Raw genomic sequence first — 22,922 nt, forward strand, 5'->3', positions numbered from 1 at the left:
AATGCCCATCACAACCCCCTTAAGAGGCTGACTTTATTTATCTTTAATTTCCAATTGGCTGGGAGAATTCCAGCACTAAAAGTCACTCTGAAACTGGAGGGAGTGGGGCAGGAACACCTAAGCATAGTTTGTAGGATACATGGGCTTAAATAATCAGTCCATTTCTTTGTAATCATCTTTTATAGTTATGTTTATATTTCTTTCTTATATAATTGATGAAAGGTGAATGGTAAGAGAATGAAGTCATAACACTAAATACTCCTTTTTCTTTTTTTGGTTGGTCCAGGTAAGATTAATTTTAATTAAAAAAGCAAAAAAAAAATGTTTACCTTCAGTACTTTCTTCCATCCATCCACCCATCCCTCGGAGTCTGCTTCATATTTTGGCATCTACCTCCAGGAACCTTTCCAATTTGGTACCTCTTAGGAAATAGACATTGTGGCCTGGAATATATACACTTTTTTCAGGGTTCAAGGTCATGATTGTTTGAATTGATATTCCAAGTGGCTCCCAGATAATACAGTTTCTATATTATTTCTAAATTCTCTTCCATTTTTAACATTCTATGATTCAAAATTATTAAAAGTCTACAATATTTCCTCAAGTCTTTCTAGATAACTCTAAGATAACTCATAACTCTAAGTTATTGATGAGCATTTATAGTTTGTGCCAGTGCTGAGTTGAAGGGCAAAAGAGAACTTTAAGAAGGTGTGTTGGGAACTGTCCTGCCTGGTTCCAGAAGCTGTAACCCCCCTGGCTAAGGCTGAGTAAAAAGACCTTAGGACCATAAGCCACCAAGGAGACACAACTTATCTTCCCGGCAGGGGGAGCAGCCTCGGCCCCCCTTTACTTCACCCTTCTTGGCCTCTGGAGGATAGCTGGATAGTCAATGATACGTAAGATTCCTCAAGGGAAGAACAACCTAAGACAGGCACAGTTTCAAAGAGGCCATCAAAAAAGGACTTGGGAGACTATAGAAAATGGGTGAAGGATTTACACCCCTGGCTTTGTCGTAGCCTGAGTCCTCATTCTATCTGTAAGACATCTCCTAACCTCTTGGCTGCCTTACTTCTCCCACCTGATTTAAGCCTGAAACAATGCCAGAGTCAGGTGTGGCCCTGTGCAGAATAGGCAGTTCCCCAGGGTGGTCAGGCCTAAGAAAGAATGCATAAAATCCCGTGAAATCTGCTTTGCTAAGAATACCCTCAATTTAAATGATAAGGGTGCAAGCATAAAATGAATTTGTTTCCCAAAGTTTTATGGCCCTTTGGTCACTCTATCTATCTGACTCTCACTCAGAATAAGCTCTTACAATTCTTTGAATATTATCTATTTCTTGATCATTAAGGCCTAACAATGATTGATGAGCTTTATGTATACACCCTGTATTCCTATGCAAACTAAACCCAATAAAAGCCCATTGAGGAACAGGCTCAAGGACTTTCTCCTCTGAGAAACTGGTCAGCCTTTTCTCCCAAAGAAGATCATGTCTTGGTAGACTTACTCTCATCCATGACAGCCAGGAGAGCTTTGCTGGATAAAACTCCCCCAGAAAAGGGTACAAGACCATTTCAATCAAGTAGGAGATATTTTTTGAGCTGCTGGGTTTTGGATTCCTCTAATTATAATTTTTAGGAAACTAGCTCTTCATCATTACCTAGGTCCATTCCTAGTTTTAAAACAACATTGTTTGTTGTATGCATCTGCTAGAATGTCAACTTTATAAGAGCAAGAACCTTGTTAGCTTTATTTGTACTGAATCCCCAGTGCATAGAACTATATGTTTAATACAGGCACTCATTAAATGTTTGTTGAATAAATGAATAATAAGTAACTTACTATAAGTAGAGATCTAATCATTTACCAATAAAAGAGTATATATATTCTACAACAAAAAGAAAACGCGTGTCAAAGGGAGATTGTATGACATACTGTGAACTCTGGAGTGAATTGCAAAGTCATGGGCGGCCAAGAAGCAGGAACCCATATGCATAACATGAAATATAAAACCAGATATCACTGAATTATTAGGAGCCTTTAAGCATGGTGCAAAGGTCAAGAGAAACTCATTTATCCCTTATGTCTGATCTAGGTGAAGAATATGTGATCACCTCTTAGGAAAAATAAGATCAATTCTAAAGTATTACCCTGAAAAGTCAAAAGTCCATTAGCTTAAGTAATAATCCCAGACACACTTGAAATCTTATTTTATAGAATCCTAAGATGTCATTAAGACCTAAGCAAAGTGCCTCATAGGAGTAATGACATACAAATGACATACAAAGAACTTAAAGCAAACTCATTTACATCATTTGTGCTTAATAGGAGCCTATAGTTATATTCATTTTACAAAGGACAATAAGTCAATTGGGAAAACCAATACCACATCCTAAGAGAAATTTCCATGTAACCATATTAGTAATGGAATTTAAATAAAACTAAAAAATTGACTCAAAAATTGGTACTATAGTTTTAAGACTTTAAATATTTCCTGATTTTAAAATGTCAATGACAAGTGTGAAAAAACTTGTATTCTTTATTGCAAAGCCCCACAGAGGGTGGGGCAAAAGAAATTCTGTCTCTTGGATCCTTAATCAAAAATCACTATCATGGGAAATGTTTTAATTTGCCATTGCATTTAGCAGCAAATCACAAAAAAAAAAACAACCCATTTTTTTTATGTGTGGAGAAATCTGAAGGTAGAAAGTGACATCAGGCCAGGAGCCTCCTATCTTTCTGCAGCTCCACCTTTGTCCTCATGTTGTCATTTGTGGTCACAATGTGGCTGCTCTACCTCCAGTATTGCACTGAAGTTCCAAGCAGGAAGAAAGAGACAAACAAAAGGCAAAAGGCATGTGCCAGCAAAAAACTTGGTAAGAGGTTTATCAGAAGCCTCCATTCAGTGACTATTCTCTCAGGTCTCATTGCCCAGAACTTGTCTCACATATCTAAACCAAGCTGCAAGGTAAAAGATTATGCATTTCCCAATCTAATTTGACTATAGGATCTTTTTTTACCCTAGAGTATGTTTTGAGAATTTTGCTCTAAACAGATGTACAAACATTTATTATTATTATTATTTATTTATTTATTTTTCATGATACAAGAGCAAGCCTTCAAAGAGCATTTGGATTTTAAAGAGCTCTTGGGAACAAAAGAAATCAATCCATAATACTGGAAGTTAAAGTCACGGCCAAGAGACTTCTGGCTAAGATGGAGGAGTGGGTGGAAACATTGTGCCTCCTTGCACAACCAAAATTAAGGACAACAAAGATTTAAAAACAAAAACATAACCAGAACAGACAGAAAATTGAACTATACAGAAGTCTGACAACCATTCAACCAGACTGGTAAGAGGGGTGGAGTCATCGGCCGGTGGAAAGGGATCATGGCAGAAAAAGGCAGTGGCGGCCAGACCCAGGAGCACAGGCAGCACAGGGCTGACCGTGGTCACACATTTGCACACAAATAAACTAGGCAAAAGCAGGCAGCAAGACAGACTGTGCGACCCAGGGCTCCAGCATCAGGAAATAAAGCCTAAAAGCACAGATTGAAAAGGTGCCTTCTAGGAGAATTCACTGAAGAGAACCACAGGGTCCTAGAACATACACAAGCCCACCCACCCAGGAACCAACATCCGAAGGGCCCAATTTGCTTGGGGGAAGTGGGAGAGGGGACTGAAATCCGAGAGCAATCAGAGAAAGTGCCATTGTCCCCTCTCTGACCTCGCCCCCACATATATCACAACCCAGCAACTGGGTTGCCCCACCCTGGTGAACACCTAAGGTGTTCACTTAAACCTAACAGGTGCAACCTGACCAAAAAAATTATGGCTCAAACAGAATAACAGATCAGAGCCCCAGAGCCAATACTTTTAAGCAATCAAAAGATAGCCAACCTATCAGATGCACAGTTCAAAACACTGGTGATCAGGATGCTCACAGAACTGGTTGATTTTGGTCAAAAATTAGATGAGAAAATGAAGGCTACGCTAAGTGAAATGAGGGAAAATGCACAGGGAACCAATAGTGATGGAGAGAAAACTGGGACTCAAATCAAGGGAGTGGACCAGAGGAAGAAAGAAGCAACCAAGCAGAAAAGAATGAAGAAACAAGAATTCAAAAAAAATGAGGAGAGGCTTAGGAACCTCCAGGACATCTTCAAACATTCCAACTTCTGAATTATAGGGGTACCAGAAGGGGAAGAGGAACAGCAACAAGTGGAAAACTTATCTGAACAAATAATGAAGGAGAACTTCCCCAGTCTAGCAAAGGAAATAGACTTCCAGGAAACCCAGGAAACTCAGAGAGTACCAAAGAAGTTGGACCCAAGGAGGAACACACCAAGGCTCATCATAATTACATTAGCCAAGATTAAAATGAAGGAGAGAATTCTAGAAGCAGCAAGAGATAAGGAGCCAGTTACCTACAAAAGAGTTCCCATCAGACTGTCAGCAGATTTCTCAAAAGAGACCTTCCAGGCAAGAAGGGGCTGGAAAGAAGTATTCCAAGTCATGAAATCAAAGACCTACATCCAAGATTGCTCTATCCAGCAAAGCTTTCATTTACAATGGAAGGGCAAATAAAGTGCTTCTCAGATAAGATCAAATTCAAGGAGTTCATCATCACCAAGCCCTTATTACATGAAATGTTAAAGGGACTTATCTAAGAAAAAGAAGATAAAAAATATGAGCAGTGAAAGGACAGCAAACTCAGTTATTAACAACCACACCTAAAACAAAAGCAAACTAAGTGGACAGCTAAAACAGGAGCAGAGCCACAGAAATGGAGATCACATGGAGGGTTAGCAACAGGGGAATGGGGGGCGGAGAGGTACAGAGAATAAGTAGCATAGACAGTGGGGAGAATATAGACAGGGGGAGGACAAGAGTAGTGCAGCAAATGTAGAAGCTAAATGGACATGAACTAAAGGGGGGGGAATGTGGGTGGGGGGGTGTGCAGGGTGGAGGGGAATGAAGGGGGAGAAATGGGACAACTGCAATGGCATAATCAATAAAATACATTATAAAAAAAGGTCACGTCCAAAAGATTAAAGGTAGTTTAAGAAAATGGTAGGGGACCATCTGTACATGCTTCAAATTCCAACATCTCGATGACTGTCATTCTAGCCATTCATAGGGTGGGTCCTGAGCCTATTTAGTAAAGAGAGGATTGTAATGGAGGATTTGTTACTCAAGTAACAAACTTGAGGATTTGTTAGTTGTGTAATAGATCAATAATAATATTTTAGCCACATGTACTTTTTAGTTGCAGCATCTATGAAATGATGACAGTGTAAAGCCTGTTAATGTTTCTTGGTTAATAATAAATCCAATTCAGATTGCTACAAGGAATTCTGTTTAAATTTGCTCTTTACATCATTTTGCTCAGGTATAAACTTGTATAGCATTGGTAACCACACATTTGCTCAAAAAGAAAATGTTTAACCAGTTTCACCCCGATACATAAAAAGAAGACAGGAAAATCTGTGAGCTCATATGCTAAGATAAATCAAGTGCATGAGGCCAGTAGCCATGCTTGGAAATATCGATTCCAGGAATGAATGGAAGGCCTGCTGCAGGAGGAGCAGAATCGCCACCACTGGGCCCTTAAAAACCTTACCCAAACCCCTGTGCCCAAAATGACATAAAATACCTCCATGGTGACTTTCAATTTTTTTGTTTGAGTTTATTGTTTATTTATATTTTTAATAATGCAATTGCCCTGGTCTTGGCAAATCTGTATCTTTATTCTCTTGTGATAAAAGCTAATGGTTTACAGTGTGTAAAGGGTACCTTGGGATTCTCTACTGACAAAATGTATTTCTTTAATCTCTATTCATATTAACCTGCAAACGCAATGCTTAGAAAGTGTTGGGAAATATGCTGCTGCCATCAGGAAGACCACGTATGGTTGTGCAGGTTGTGGGCTGTGCAACCTGCCCAACTGTACCCAGCAGCCCTGGGCTCCAATCTTCCATACTTGCAGAAACAAGGTGAATGGAGAAGAGGGGTGTGTAAAGGATTCTGAAGAAATCCTTTGATTTTTTTTTTACACATGGAACAAAATTGGTAATTTATGATATAACTTCAAGTTCCACATTATTTATTACAGAATAAAGTAAAAATTTCTGGTTGAGAAAAAGGCCCAGTGAAATAAAATTTGAACAAAATTAGAAGTAAAAGCCATTGTATTTCATTTCCATTAAAAAAGAAAAAATACATGATTTTAAATATTAGAAAATAAAAGGGGGGACTGAAACTTAAGGTTCTTGGCAACCTCTCAATGAATCATTATCCTGCTCTTTCTCTGCTCCTTTTCTAATGCACCCTTTTCCCCAATCAGCTCGAAAGGCAGAATTTCCGCATCTGGCAAGTTGGAGTCAGCTGCAAAATTTCCCTGAGATTCGTTTTTATATATTTGCTATCGGTAGAGACTGCCTGTTAAAATTCTTCCAGCTCTCAACATTAAAGACATGAAACATCCTTCACAATCCCAAACACCCTTTTCCTGGCAAGATGTCACACAGAGAAGAAAACAATACCTGGACAACATCTATAGTTAATATATACCATTTTCAGGTGGTAATAATTAGATAATTCTCATCTTTTGTTCCTGATATTGTGTATATTGTCCCTGGATGATCAACACTGTTCATTATATAAGATACTGTCTTCTTAGATATTATCCTGGTTGGATAAACACCTCAAAATTATTTCTATTGTAAGATTTTCTGTTGAGATCTTCATTAGCTCAAAGGCATTGCGGCTGCTTTAAAAGATGTGGTGGGACTGTTTCATATTATTTAACTGTAATGTGGATAACTGTCTCCTGCTTATTAGAAAACAGAAAAACCATAAGGATTTTTTAATGCTCTCAAAAATTGATCTACATCTGCCATTGAGAGAGAGAGAATCGTATATCATATATAGCAGCCAAGTAACTGTCACTTCATGAGTGCGTGTGTCTCCCTGAGCTGCATTGGCAGCGGTTGTATAGAAAACAAGGGGAATGATTTCCTCTCTGTAGGATCAGCTAGGGCATCCCTTAAAAAGACTAAGCAAGCTTGCTGTTGAAATGCAAAAAGAGGTATATAGTGAAGGGAGAAGTCTGGAGGCCATTATCTGCCTGGTTGTAAGAGATGCTTGCCAATGAGATGGGAAGGAAAGTTTAGGACTGGGATTGGGTGAGGGACTCTGCCTGATCAAACATAACTATCAGTGAGAAAAATAACAAATTCTACCTGTATGGTTAGAGCTTTAAAAACTTACTAGGTGAGGTTATTTAATGTTTTGCTTTGTTAAAACTTATTTCCATAGTCTCTTTCAAAGTAATGGGCATATGACTAAATTCTGCATCTAAACGTTAATCATCATTTGGGCCCTTAGTTGTACTAGAAAAACTAACTGTTCATTTTCTCTGAGAAGCAGGAGACCCTATCTGCAGGAAAAGTATCTATGAAGAAAAAAACAGATTCAGAGTAGTAAACTTTGAAATCTGAAGTTTTACAAAGTGATAACATTGTAGTAATAGTGTTATAAGGCTTTTGATCTTATGGTTTAATGGTAAGAAAAACTAAATTTCTAGGTTTTTAGCAAAGTACTCACACACTAAATCTTCTTATACTTAAATAGTAATCTCTAAATGTGAGAAGATTTCTAATTTTTTTTTCTGGTGCAGCATTCCTGTAAGTACTGCAATACCAAGTCTATGCATGGAGTGAACGGAGCAAGCCCCCATTCTGTCCCCTAATTCTAAAAATGCATTTAATACATTGTCCTCAAATAGAGAATGTACCAGATATTAAGCCAATGAGAACAGATACTACACTTGATCTTAACCAAAAGGCTGAGAAGTGATGGGATTTCTCATTTTAAAATGGCAGAGAGAGAATAAACATTTATGGAAAAGGAAAACGGTTAATAACATTTTCCTTTAAAGATTTTATTTGTTTGTTTGTTTGTTTATATGGGAAGGGAGGGAGAAAGAAAGGGAGAGAAACGTCAATGTGAAAGAGAAACATCAATCGGTAGCCTCTTGTATGTACCTTGAACTAGGACCAAATACACGACCCAGGCACATGCCCTGACCTAGAATGAACCAGCTACCTTCTGCTTTGCAGGACAGTGCTCAGCAAACTGAGCCACACAAGTCAAAGCAACAACATTTGGCTTTAAGCAGCATTTTTAAAATTCTTCACGAATAGTATGGAACTGGCACAAATATAAGACACTGAATAGAATTTGACGTGGTGTTTTGAAAGTGTTATTAATGAACTACTTGCATCAGAATCACTAAAATGACTTGCTCAAAGGCAAATTCCTGGGCCCCACTCCAAACTGTTAAAATTGGGGTAGCTGAAAACTCCAGAATCCGCATTTACCCTCACATGACTCCCAAGAACACAAAGATCTGGTAAACACTGCACCAAAGTCTCTTGTGGACTGAACAGACAGGAAGTGCCCATTTTCGTATCCTCAGTACCTAGCACGCTGCCTGGCCCAGAGTGGCTGGTCAGTAAATACTCACGTAGGCAACATGAGTAAAGGAGGTGGTCTTTCTCCTCTTAACCATAACTTAAGTCCAAACTTTTACTTAAGAAAAAAAAAAAAAAAGAAAAGTATTCATCGATGTTCTATAGTTAACCGGGAAAACAGTGAAATACAGAGAAAAGAGTGAAAGAAAAAGGACATGGGCTGGCCAACTGAAAATAATTATAAATGCATTTCATGTATATATTTAATGTGTGATATAAATGCGTAAGCTCAATTAATGTGCTATAAATGTGTCAGTCTAATTAATTAAAGCATGAAACTTTTCTGCTCAGAGGCATCATTTAAGAAATAGCAATGGATCAACATAGCCCCAATATCTCAACTGCAAAAATTATGTAAAATATTAGTATATTATGGACAAGTAGAATAATTTTCAGTATAAAAAAATAGCACTTTTAAAACTACAAAGGAAAAAATTCTAGAACGCATATGCCAAAGTAAAGCACTGGAATGGGTTAGGATGGATGTAAAAAAGGAACATTTTAACTACTCAAATAGCAGGTTGTGAGAGCAGCTAGGCTGGGTAGAGCTGGTGGTTGGCTTGGCAATGGTGTGAATGTGAAGTCAAACCATTACCAAAAGATGCATCAAAAAATAGGTCTGATCAAATAAAGAATGAAAATGAGGAATGATTACAAACGGCCTTTAAAGCACTGCATGATCAATACTTACTGGTATGACTCAGTTGGTTAAAGTGTCATTCTGTAATGGAAAGGTTGTGGGTTTGATTCCCAGTCAGGGCGCATACCTAGGTTGTGGGTTTGTGCCCCAGATGGAACAGGTATGGGAGGCAACCGATCAATGTTTCTCTCTCTCTCTTCTTTCCTTTATCTAAAAAGCAGTGAAGAAATTCCTCAGGTGAGGATTAAAAATTAAAATAAAAAATAAAACCCTGCATGATCTGAAATTTCTGACTCTAATAAATTTATCCTCCAATCTACAAAAGAAAATGCTTGTTTGTTTCAGTTCTTTATTGATTATAATTTAAGGTCTCTCCTATCTATTTACCTATTTATCAACTTTAAAGTAAATGTATAGTGTGTTTCTGCATTTAAGTGCTTTATCTAACAGATTAAAATGGACAAAGCATGGCTCTGACAAATGACATCAACCAGAACCAACATTTTTGGTAATATGTAATATAAATTACTTTTAAATATTGAGTCCTGTTTATCTGCTGGGTTTTTAATGAAAAGGCCATATACCCAAAATTAATTTTTCAAAATAATGAAAGGATAGTCTTCCAAAAGACCATCTATAACTAAGTTGTTTGCTACTTCAAAGAATTTCTCTTAGAAGTTGTGTTATTTTAGGGATGTATATATATATCTTTTCTGTTTTAAGATTTATTTATTTATTTATTTACTTTTAGAGAGAGGGGAAGGGAGGGAGAAACAGAGGGAGAGAAACACTGATGTGTGAGAGAAACATTAATTAGCTGCCTCTTACATACCCCCAACTAGGGACCTGGCCCAAAACCCAGGCATGTACCCTGACTGGGAATCGAACTGGTGGCCCCTTGGTTTGTAAACTGGCACTCAATCCACTGAGCCATACCAGCCAGGACTGTATCTTTAAATTAGTCTTCTAGGCTAACCCCAAATCATGTCAGTGTCACTCAACCCCATTTATACCATCTGTCTTTCTCACGCGCTAATTTCATCACAAAAGCCTTTACATTCATCCAGTATATTTGTGACTAACTATAGTTTCTTTTATTTTCTTAAATATATTTTATTGATTATGCTATTGCAGTTGTCCCAGTTTTTCCTCATTTGCCCCCCTCTTCCTGGTACCCCCTTTTCTCCAGCAATCCCCACTCTTAGGTCATGTCCATAGGTCATGCATATAAGTTTTTTGGCTCCCCTATATCCGATACTATTCTTAACAGCCCCCTGTCTATTCTGTACCTACCAATTATGCTTCTTAATTTCTTCACCTTTTCCTCCATGCTCCTCCTTATCATGCCCCCTCACCACCAGCTGATAGCGCTCCAAATGATCTCCCTACCTATAATTCTGTTCTTGTTCTTGTTTGCTTAGTTTGTTTGTTCGTTTGTTTAATTCAGTTGTTGGTAGTTGTGAATTTGTTACCATTTCAGTGTTCATAGTTTTGATCTTCTTTTTCTTAAATAAGTCCCTTTAACATTTTATGTAATAATGGCTTGGTGATGATGAACTCCTTTAGCTTTATTTCTCTGGGAAGCATTTTATCTGCCCTTCCATTCTAAATGATAGCTTTGCTAGATAGAGTAATCTAGGTTGTAGGTCCTGGCTTTCTATCACTTTGAATATTTCTTGCCAGTCCCTTCTTGCCTGCAATGTTTCTTTTGAGAAATCAGCTCATAGTTTTATGGGAACTCCTTTGTAGGTAACTTCCTGCTTTTCTCTTGCTGCTTTAAAGATTCTTCCTTTATCTTTAACTTTTGGCAATTTAATTATGATGTGTCTTGGTGTGGTTCTCTTTGGGTCCAACTTGTTTGGGACTCTCTGTGCTTCCTGGACTTGTATGTTTATATCCTTCAACAAATTAAGGAAGTTTTCTTGCATTATTTTTTCAAATAAATTTTCAATTTCTTGCTCTTCCTTTTCTCCTTCTGGCACCCCTATGATTCAGATATTGGTACATTTGGAGGTGTCCTAGAGACGCCTTATATAATCCTCATTTTTTTAAATTACTTTTTCCTTTTTGCTGTTCTGGTTGAATGGTTATTTTTTCTTGTGTTCAAAATTGCTGATTTGAATCCCAGCTTCCTCTTCTCCACTTTTTGTTCCCTGTAGATTTTTCTTCATTTCACTTAGTGTAACCTTCATTTCTTCCTTTATGTTGTTGCTGTACTCCATGAGTTCTCTGAGCATCCTGATAACCAGTGCTCTAAACTCTGTATCTGATAATTTGGTTATCTCTGTTTCATTTAGTTCTTTTTCTGGGTTTGTGTTCTGCTCTTTCATTTTGACCATATTTCTTTGTGTCCTCAATTTTTCAGCCTTCCTGTGTTTGTTTCTGTGTATTAGGTTGAGCTGCTTTGACTCCTTTTCTTAGTAGTGTGGCCTATTGTAGAAAAGGCACCTGTGAATTGTGTGGGGCAGAGCCTTAGGTATTCGCCAGGTTGGGGCAACCTGCTTCACTACTTTGTGGCTCTGTGTGGGGAGGGCTCGTAGAGTGGACAGTGCTGCTTCCTGGCTTCTGGAGGTTTGCCTGACACTTGCCCCATTTTTAGTCATTTCACTCACTTCCTGTAAGCAACTGGCACCCTTCCAGCTGTCGCCCTGACGCTGAATCCCAGAGTGGGTGGGTTTGCATAGGTTCTAAGACCATGTGGGCCCTTTAAATAGAGTCTCCTGAAAATCCAGCAGTTTCTTCTGCCACCCCACCCCCCGCTGGTTTATACAGCCAAGAGTTATGGGGATTTATGTTCCCAGTGCTGGAGCCCTGGGCTGTGTGGTTTGGCCTGGGGCTGGGGTTGCTTGCTCCCAAGGTATCTATCCTGATTTTTATCCACCACACGTGAATGTGGGACCACCCATTCCACTGCTGCCGTGGCCTCTCTGTGCCACACCGTGTCTTTGTGCCTATCCACCTGTCTCTGCATCTCCACCCCTCCTACCCATCTGGATGAATGAGGCTTCTTAAATCCTCGGTTTTTAGACTTCCATACAGCTCAATTTTCTGACAGTTAAGGGTTTTATTTGTTTTGTGACATAGTTGTGATTCTTTCTGTGATTATACAAGGAAGCGAAGCATGTCTACCTATGCCTCCATTATGACTGAAAGTCGGTCTCAAATTTGTGGTTAATTTTAAATTTACTTTATCAATACTTGTTAATTAATTATGATTTAATTGCCATCTCATTGTTTACAGAGACACATGCAATATTTCATCATTAATCATTAGTGAACATTCTTTGAAATCACTACCAGAGAGCCATTATTCGCTAAGAGCTACATAATGAACACAAACCCTAACTGGCCTTGCTTCAAAGCATTTGATAGGACAACTGGGCTATATATACTACAGTTTTATTAGGAAATTCCTAATATCACCACACATCAATTAAAATGGTCAAATCCAAAACACTAAGAACTCCAAAAGCTGACTGAGATGTATAGCCATAGGAACTGTCATTCATTGCTGATAGAAGTACAAAATGGTACAGCCACTTTAGAACAGTTTGGCAGTTTCTTATACAATTAAACGTACTCTTACCATGTGATCCAGCAATTGTGCTTCATGGTAATTATCCAAGTCAATTAAGAATGTATGTCTACACAAAAACAGGCACACAGACGTTTAATTAATTTCATTTAAAATTTCCCAAACTTACAAGCAACCAACATGTCCTTCCATAGATAATTGAAAAGTAAACTGGTATATCCAGACAATAGAATATTATTTTGCACTAAAATGATATAAGCTATCAAGCCATTAAAATACATCGAGGGACCTTAAATGCATGTTACTATGTCAAATAAGTCAGTCTGAAAGGCTATGCACTATATGATTCCAACTACATGACATTCTGGAAAAGGCAAAACTGCAGAGACCAAAAAGATCCGTGCTTGCCAGCAGTGAGGTGGGAGGGAGGGATGACTAGACAGAAGACAGGATTTTTAGGGCAGTGAAAGTACTCTGTATGACACTGAAGAGGTGGGTACATATGCCATTGTACATTTGTCCACACCCACAGAATGAACAACACCAAGAGCGAACCCTGTTGCAAACTAGGGACTTTGGGTCATTATAACGTGTCAATGTAGATTCATCAGCTTTAATAAATGGCACCACTCTGGTGGAGGGGATGTTGATGGCGGGGGCTGTGTAAGTGTGGGGACAGAGGGTAGATGGGAATTCTCTGTGTTTTCTGTTCAATTCTGCTGTGAACCTAAAACTGCTCTAAAAAAGAAATCTATTTTTAAAAAGGGGAAGTGGTAGAGAGAGGTATTCTGATGACTGATGATTTAGGTTTGGATGTCTTGTAAGATACGACTACAGACCAAGTAAATTGACAGCCCAGGCCATGTAACCTGATCTTAGGCAGTCTTTTCTCTTTTTTAAAAATAACTTTTGGCTCTCATAAAATTACCAAAAAAGTATAACCTTGGGAAACTGTAGAAATTAATATTACCACCTTAGGAAAGTATAAGAAAATATATAAAGATACAAATAATTTTTTTCAAAATGAATTGAACTCATGGTATTGCTATTTTAAAATAGTAAGTGTAAGTTTTTGTCACTGCTATTTGACATTTCAATATTCTAAATAATTCTTCATGTTGTATTAAATTTGTAATTAAATTTTAAATCATTGGAAGGATTTTAATAAATTTAGAATCAATGTTTAAATGCATAAGGAAAAGCAAGTTTCTAAGTTTTGTGTATTAGCTGTATAAGCTCAGAGCAGTAGTTACATTACAGGAGTAGAGAGTATTTTTCTCCTTGCTTAGAAGCACGTGAGACTTCATGAATCCCCAAATAGGGAGAACAGATCAAAAGCCCTAAAAATGCAACTACTCTTCAAACATCATCATCAACTTTGAGAAACTTATTTTAAGAAAATAATTAAAATATGAGAAAAAGTGTAGCTATGGAGACATTAATTCTAGTGTTGCTAAGTATAGCAAAAGCAGAAACAATTAAATGTTCAAAAATGAGGCCTTTGATACTGATAAACATCTAAGAGTTTGCAACTCAACCTACTATGGAAGTTGTCAAGAATGAATTGCTGCCCACTGCTGGTTCGATGACACAGTGGTGCAGCCCCTCTGCAGGACAACTTGACAGTGTCTATCAAAAGGAGAAATGCATCTTGACTCAGCAGTCCCAATCCTAGGAGTTTATCTTAGCTATAAGCCTGTACTTGTAGGAAATGATCTATGTATAAGTTTATTCCTTGCCCCTTGGTTTGTAAGAGAAAACAACCTTCTCTAGAGGACACTAGGTAAATAAACTATGGTTCATCCACACAATTGTCAATTTTGTGGCTGTAGGGGAGAAGGGTATTCTTGTGGTGATAATGGAGAAGCTCCAGAAATATAAAAAGTAAGTTAAAAAAAAGTAAGATGCAGGGAAGTGTAAATAGTATAGTCCCTTTTGTATAAGAAAGCAGGGGGAAATAGGAAGGTATGTTTGCTTTTGCTTTTATTTGTGTAAGAATATGCCAAAAGCACACTAATAACAGGGGTTACTTATGAGAAAGGGAGTAGGATAGCAGAGAGACTTCTGTGTTCATAAAATTTGATTTTTGAACTGTGTGAATATATTTCTTACTTGAAAAAATTAAATTAAAAATAGGAACATTATTAAAATAATGATGTCTTCATGATAGAATACTAGATAGCATATAAAATTGATGTTGTAGGTGCTTACATACATAGATCAATGTTCAAAATATATAATGAATAAGAAAAGCAGATTATAAGAAAGTAATGTACGATCCTATAATTTGAGGAATTACATTTACTATTTTAGTATAAACTCCTAAAAGTAGAATAGCTCAGTAAAGCATCCTTGTTAAAGCCCATGTTTCCAGTCCCAATCCCCTGTGCCTCAGAATATGACTGTATTTGGAGAGAGGGTCTTTAAAAGCATAATTAAGTTAAAATGGGTCATTGGTGTGGGTCCTAATCCAATATGACTGGTGTCTGTGTAAGACGAGGAAATGTGAACACAGATTTGTACAAAGGGAAGACCGTGTGAAGACACAGTGAGAAGATGCTCATCTACGAGCCATGGAGAGAGGCCTCGGAGGAAACGAGGCCTGCCGACGCCTTGATCTCAGGCATCCGGCCTCCAGAATTGTGAGAAAATATACTTCTGTAGGTTAAGCTGTCCAGTCTGTGGTACTTTGTTGTGACAGCCCTAACAAACTAATGCACTATTGACTTACCTTCTCAAAAATTTTAGGAGCTTGTACCCCACACTGATGTGTATGAGAATGCCTGTTTCATACCTACTACCAGCAAATTAGGTAAGCCAAAATGTGGTATCTTATCCTCATCTGGATTTCTTTACATTTTCCTTATGTTAAAAAGTTATATCACTGCCCTTGTTGGGTGGTTCATTAGTTGGAACGTCATCCAGTACGCGAAAGGTTGCGGGTTTGATCCCCAGCTGGGACATGTACAGAAGGCAACTGTTCAATGTTTCTCTTCCACATCAGTGTTTCTCTCTTGCTCTCTCCTTTCTCCTCTCAATTAAAAAAATCAATATATATCCTCGGGTGAGGTTTAAAAAATAAGTGTGTTACTGTTCTGAACTTGAGTGTCATTGCTTTGCCACGATCAGTGAACTGACTGATTATTCTTAGACGAATAAAGCTGAGCATGTATTTATAGGGCACCCCTGAAGGAGGAGTAAGGTTATAATGCCACCCATGACCTCGCGGTCAGTACTGCTCCCGTTGTGTGGAACAGTCCTGGCTGGGCTGCGCTCCAGCATTCCTCCTCTTGCCACCGCCCAGGACTCCCTGTCACTGTCGTTTTCCCAGCTTGAACACCAGTTCTTCCAGAGACCACACATAGGCAAGTGTGTGGGACAGGCAAGTATTTCAATGCCAGGGATAATCAGGAGAGTCTCCACAATAAGCACATCTAAGGAATTGAGCACCATAGTAAATGAAAACAATTTTTCAGTGCAAAACAAATGAACAAACAAACACCCAGTCTTAAAGTTCAGGGATACTTTGAACTCTGACAGTTTTTGCACTGTATTGCAAAATCCTTATATCTGAATCATCTAGTAACTAAACTAGGATGATTTACAAGGGAGAACTTGCTCACTAATTAAATTAGGGCAAGGTTAATTTATTAAGGCCATGACATGTGAAGAGGGAAGCTAGGAACTAAGAGGAAATAATAGCCTTCTCTGACTGTTACCAGTAGGAAAAAGGAAGCTGCATTTGAAGCTGAACACATCCCAGAAGCCCAGAGCAACGTTTCTCAGTAGGTATACGAAGGTTTGCCAGAAGGTATCTAGCCATGTAATATGAAAAATAGAGATATTTATTGAAGAATATACAAGAGATGAGAAACACTGAACACAGGACAATGGTGCTTCAGTCCCCTTCAAAGTAGGCACCATGGGACCTCACAAAGTTCTCCCAATCTCCAACAGCTGCCCTGTCAGTTTCTTGAATCTCACTGATGGTCAGAAATCTCTTCCCTTTCAAAGGTGGTTTTAGTTTTGGGAAAAGCCAGAGTCATGGGGTGCCAAATCTGGGCTGTACAGGGTCTGAGTCTCCTTGATTTGATGTTTTGCCAAAAAAATTCTGCATAAGGTATGATGCATGAGTGGGTATGTTGTCATGATGCCAATCACCAGTTGCCCATAGCTGGGGACTTCTGAATCATCCTAATAGTTTCCATGGAGGAATGTCTTAACACAAAATTTGATGCAGATTCATTGCTCTACTCAGTACACATGCTCACTCAATGGCATCTACTGCCCCCACTGACTAGTACAGTGAAGTTGTCACTGTTCACACAGGGCATTTCAGTTCACTCTCCTTGGCTACCGGGTTATATGATGTTGCGCAAACTGTCCTCATTATGGTAACAATGGCTGGACTTTTTCTAGACAGGCTGGTATACCAGGAAGAGCAGTTATGAGCAGCCAGCCCAGAAGGCACTTCTAAAAACACAGCTACTTCATCACACATGATCTTTGTGGCGACCTCCTTTGGGCCCATGAAACCATAAGTTATTTTCTCTACTTCCTGCCCATGTTACCTTCTTAGAAACTACAAAGTGCTCTGAAAACAGATGCTCAACAATTCAGAGAACTTGAATCTCACAGTTGTCAATTACAGGACATATTGCTGTAGAACCTTTCATGCAACAAAAATTTAAATAAGTAATATTTTATTACTTACCTGGCTCAATTTCTAAAACAGATTTTGGTTGTAGGAAGCTTTTTGATTTTTACCACAAGTTATTTCAAACCGTTTGTCACGGTAAATTCATTTCCTCTTCCTTTTCTTGCATAATGTTTAATTATCTAAGATGCCACATTGTGGTTTCCTTATATTTTAATGCACCAGAAATATAATATACAAAGATACTTCACTGAGGTACACATCAAAGTTTAATTGTGCAGTGCTATTTTCCACTGACCGCCTCTCAGTCCAGCATTCTACATCATAAATACATATGTCTGGGGATATCTGAATTAAATGGATTCTCCTTTTACCTATCTTCCCAGTTTAAATCCTGTCTAAGAAGCCTTGCCAGTTTGGACCTCGAGAAGTTGATTGGCATCTGCCTAAGTGCAGCCTGGCTACTCTAGCAGTTGTGTCTTATCACAGAGAAACATTCCTGGCTCCGTCCCCAAAAACTCTGCTCCTCCCTGCTGTCTGCTTGCCACTTGAACCTAACATTCCTGAATTTCCTGACATCTCTTAGGTTGATACTATCTTTATATCTTGTAATAAGTCCCTGACATCTGATTTCATAATATGTTTCTTGCCTGCTTAATATATTCCCCCAAGCAAATAGGAGACATCCTATTAGACTTCCTTTGTCAGCGTCAGCGTGGTCTAAGGAAGAAAGATTCTGAACAAGGAAACAGAAGATTTGAATTCCAGCACCAGCTCCTTTTATAACTGGTTATGTGACCTTGGAAAAGCAATTTAGATCCTCTGTACCTCTGGCACATAGTTTCTAAACTGTAATAAATATTATAAATCCATTCTGTTCTCATCATTTTTATCATCAAAGAGTGTTTACCAAATGCCTACTTGGTGATGGTACATTGCAGGGTGAGGCAGGCAATCAGGGCCCCTGTTGGCCAGTCAAAAGTCTAAAGCAGAGCGTTTGAGCCACTTATGAGGTGTTGCTCACGCGAACCTCACACAAGCATTTGTTCACAAAGTTTTACGACTGTGGGGAAAAAAGATGAAAATACACAGTAAAAAAATTTTTTAACCCAAATTTATCTAATTTTTTAAAAAATCAATCCTTATGATTTTTTTGTGTGTAAAAATGTCATTTCTTTTATGAAATTGGTCATAGCAGATGTAACTTTCTAAAATTGTTCTCACCAAAATTTAAAAAAATTTGCTCTTTTTAAAAAACAGGTAGCAGTTATATTTATGTTTATTTATTTTATTATTACTATTTTTTAGTCCTCACCTAAGGATATGTTTATTGATTTTAGAGAGAAAGGAAGGGGGAGAGAGAGAGAGAAACATCGACTGGTTGCCTCCTGTATGCACCCTGACTGGGAATTGAACCTGCAACCAAGATATGTGCCCTGACCAGGGATCAAACCCTCAACTTTTTGGTGAACAGGACAATGGGTTATTAGCTGAGCCACCTGGCCAGGGCAAAAAAATTTTGCTCTTAAAAAAATTTAATATTTAGCTCTGGCTGATGTGGTTCAGTTGGTTGGAGTGTCATCCCTTAGCCAAAAGGATGAAGGTTCAATTACTGGTTGGGTCACATACCTGGGTTGCAGGTCTGATCCCTGGTGTAGGCACATACAATCCCCAGTATCAGTGCTTCTCTCTAAAAGCGATGAAAAAATGTCTTCGCTTTTTTTCTTTAAAAAGTCTCTGACATCTGTAATAATTAATCTTTAATTAATCTTTAAAAGGTTTTACTAATAGGTGAATTCCAAATCTGAGCTGTACAAGATTATGGAGTTCTTCACAGGGCCACGTCTCTCCTGAGAAGGAGTTTGTCTAGCAGCCATCATCTTCTCCCGGACTCTGTGGCATGTAGTTTAGAACATGCTGAGTTGATGGCCTCGGGGAAAGCTGGGCCCTGGTGTCTGTTCTGCCTTTTAGTGTCCATGTCAGGTGGGTAAGTCCTATAGCCCCTCCATACCTCAGGTTCCTCATCTGTAAAATGGTATTAGGAGAGATGGCTCATCCATCTTTAATCCTAATGGGTAATGAAGGCTTGCTGGGAACTGCCCTGCCTGGTTTCAGGAATTGTAACTGCCTCCCATGGCTAAGTGAGCGACCTCTGGAATGTGGGCCACAGGAGACAAAGCTGGTCTCTGGCAGCAAGTTCTGCGTCTGCTTCTGCCTCTGCCCCCACAGCATGGTTGATGTCCATGGCAGGTATGACCCCTCAGAGAGGGGCAACCTAGGCCAGACACAATCACTTGGGAGGCCACCATGGAAGGACAGTGGGGGCTGCAACAAAGAGGGAGCTATGGACCCTCGTCCCCCCTCCCCATCCCCTCCATCCCCCCCCCCAAGCTATTGTGACATAGCCCGAGTCCCTATTTCCATGTGGGAGAAGCGCTGCCTGGCTCTAATCCACTTAAGCCTAAAAACCTATGTTGGGGAAGGCGGTGCAGCCCTATACTGGAAAAGGGTGGGTTTCCAGGGTAGATCATGCCTAAGAAAGAATATGTAAAAAGCCTGTGAAACCTGCTTTGTTTAGAATGCTCTCATTTAAATGATAAGGGTCCAAGCAAGAAGTTTGTTCCTCAAAGTTTTATGGCTCATTAGCTATCTGACCCTGACTGAGAATAAGCCCTCACAGTTCTTTGAATGCTGTCTATTGTTTGATCCTTACCTGCATTCTTGTGCGAATGAATCCAATAAACGCCCCTTGAGCAGGGGGCTCCTGGCCCTTTCCCTTTGAGGGATCGGCCACGTTTCCTCCCCAAGCAGATCATGTTTCAGTCATGTTTACTCTCATCTGTGGCACTTAGGGGGACAAAGTTGCTCCCACAAAGACTGTCTCCTTGACCTAGTAATTCTAATCAAGGTTTCTCTAAGCACTCAAGGCCCTGATTTTGGGCTCTGTCCTTAGTTCAGTTTTAGCAAGGATCCTGCTAGAGAAATTTCCAATCCTTAATATCTGATCAAATTCCTCATCCTCTGCCCTCAATATCTTAATCACTGTGGCTTGCCTTGTCTAAGGATCCGGTTGAGTTGTATAGCAAGAATCCCTTCAGCCATGGAGTTTTATCTTTCTTTTAAAAATCAATTTTATTTTATTTATTTATTTTTAGAGAGAGGGGAAGGGAGGAAGAAAGAGAGGGAGAGAAACATCGACCAATTGCCGCTGGTACGCGCCCGACCAGGAATTGCACGTGCAGCCTTTGCTGTACAGGAGAACAGTTCGCCCCACCGAGCCCCCTGGCCAGGGCACTGGATTCATACTTTGACAGCCATTGTAGGATAAGAACTTTGAATGCACTAGAATTTAGTATTCAACCAATCAATCAGTCAGTTATTCTCAAACTGCACTTATTTAGGATCAGTTACTTCTTCGGTTTAACTACTGAATTAGTCACCCCTCAAGGCCTTTTTGCTAAAAAAAAAAAAAAAATGCTATGATGTTTGAGTGAGGCAAGACAATGAGTCCTGATTCAACAATTGGAGCCTGACTTCTGCAATTCTGTCTGTTTCCAACTTCATCAGTATCCCCTCCACTCCACTTACCTAAGGACTCTAACGCTCAGTGTTGTAGGAACCAAGCATGACATACTGTGTTTTAATTTTGTGCATGAAAACAGAATGCAGTGCTCTTCTCCAAATCTTGACAGATGGGATGAGAATCTTCTCTTTTCCCTGGAGATCTCTCTAAGGAAACTAAATCTACATTCTGGTTCTTCTGAGGCTGGAGGGAGGTCATTCCAGGATCATCAAATGCTGGAGACTGCTTTTAAGATTGTCCAAGACAGGTACCATGGTAATGTATTGGCTTTTCCCTGATGGAGCCTACTGGCAGTTTTTAGTTGAAATCCAAAAGGAACCAGTTTGGGGTTTTTTTTGTAATTTTATATATATAGGATTTTCTAAGTGATGTATTTTCTCTGAAAACATTTTAATCAATTGTTTTTCAGAGGCTGATTATCCAAAAGAAAGAAAAAAATAAGTGGTAAAGAAAGATAGGGTTCAAAATAACTCTGGCTCCAGAGTACATTCTATGCTACCTCTTTTTTTGAAACAAAGAACAACTTTTCAGATTAATTAAATCCACATTTTAAATGTCTTATTGAACTACTGACAATCTGACAGACAACCCCCAGTACTGCAGAATGTGACCTTTTTCAGAAGCAGAGTCTTTGCAGATGTAATTGATTAAGATGAGGTCCACCGGATAGGGTGGGCCCCGAGTACACTCTGACTGGTATCCCGATGACAGGGTGGCCGTGTGTGGACAGGCATTCAGGGGTGACATCATGTAGGAAGGTAGAAATCGGAGATGTGCATCTGCAAGCCAAGGAAGGTCAAAGATTGCCTGCAGACCATCAGAAGCTAGGAAAAGGCAAGGAAGGATCCCCTTACAGGTTTCAGAGGGGACGCGGCCTTGCCAACACCTTGATTCAGACTTCTAACCACTGGAACTATGAGAAAATAAACTTTGGCTATTCTAAGCCACTCAGTTTGTGATACTTTGGTATAGCAGCCCTAGGAAACCAATGCAGAACTGATACATTTATTCTCCATTTTTCTCTTACTCCTCCCTCCTAACTTCTTTTTTTTAAGTTGTTATTCATTTATTGTTAAAGAGAGGGAATGAAGGAAGAAAGAGAGAGAGAGAAACATCAGTGTGAGAGAGAAACATCAATCAATTGCCTCTTGCTCATGACCCAACCAGGGACTGGACAGGCAACCTAGGCATGTCCCCTGACAGGGAACTGAAACCAAACTGATGACCTTTTGCTCTGTGGGATGATACCCAACCAATTGAGCCACACCAGTCAGGGCTTCCCTGCTAACTTCTGATGGCAGTGCTATAGAATAGCAGGCCTACATGGTAGGGCAAGAAGCAAAGGTCCGAGCTGATCATTCATTCCCAGCATTGATGACTCCCATCACATTGTGTAGGTGCTTAATAAAATGTTTGTTGATTGAATATGTCCTTCCAACATATATTAAAGGACTATTCTTTTCCAGGATTATCTAAAAATGGGGCAAAAAACCTTAAAAGTCAAGAGTAGACAGTAACATTTCCTCAAATCCACAGACGACTTGGTAAATATTAGCCACCAAGCTTTCTTCCAGCGTCCCTAACACAAGTAAAAAATGACTGTTTCAAGAATTGGTTCCTGGGCCCTCTTGTTCCATCGATCTCTTTGTTTTTGAGGAATGCTTCATCTCTTTTTCATTGCCTTGCCCCTGTCTGGTGGAGGTGCTAAGGAATGGTACAAAAAACATGTCAGAAGGAAGAAATACAACTCCTAAACCTGATCCAGCAGGCTTGAACAATTGAGAGGGCACCACCACTGTGAAGCTGTAGAAAAAGCCCTCTGAAATGTTTTAGACATCAGTATCTCGGGCAGCTCATAAGGGTACTTTTAAAAAGGTTTGCCCAAGGTCAAAGGATGAAATGATTATCTGAAAATAAACGTGGTAAACATGTCGAGTGGCTCTTTGGAGAATGGTGTCTTCAGTCATTCGCA

At 39.2% G+C, this 22,922-nt stretch overlaps 1 non-coding gene across 1 annotated transcript; it reads right to left on the reverse strand.

The window, feature by feature from the left end:
- Positions 1–7,668: 7,668 nt before the first annotated feature.
- LOC119044956 (U2 spliceosomal RNA) lies at positions 7,669–7,859 on the reverse strand. Its single transcript, XR_005081703.2, has one exon. It is a non-coding gene; the product is annotated as a U2 spliceosomal RNA (small nuclear RNA).
- Positions 7,860–22,922: the final 15,063 nt, after the last annotated feature.

This window comes from Artibeus jamaicensis, unplaced genomic scaffold (genome assembly GCF_021234435.1).
Source record: "Artibeus jamaicensis isolate MK-2021 breed Jamaican fruit bat unplaced genomic scaffold, CSHL_Jam_final contig_391, whole genome shotgun sequence".
Taxonomy (NCBI): domain Eukaryota; kingdom Metazoa; phylum Chordata; class Mammalia; order Chiroptera; family Phyllostomidae; genus Artibeus; species Artibeus jamaicensis.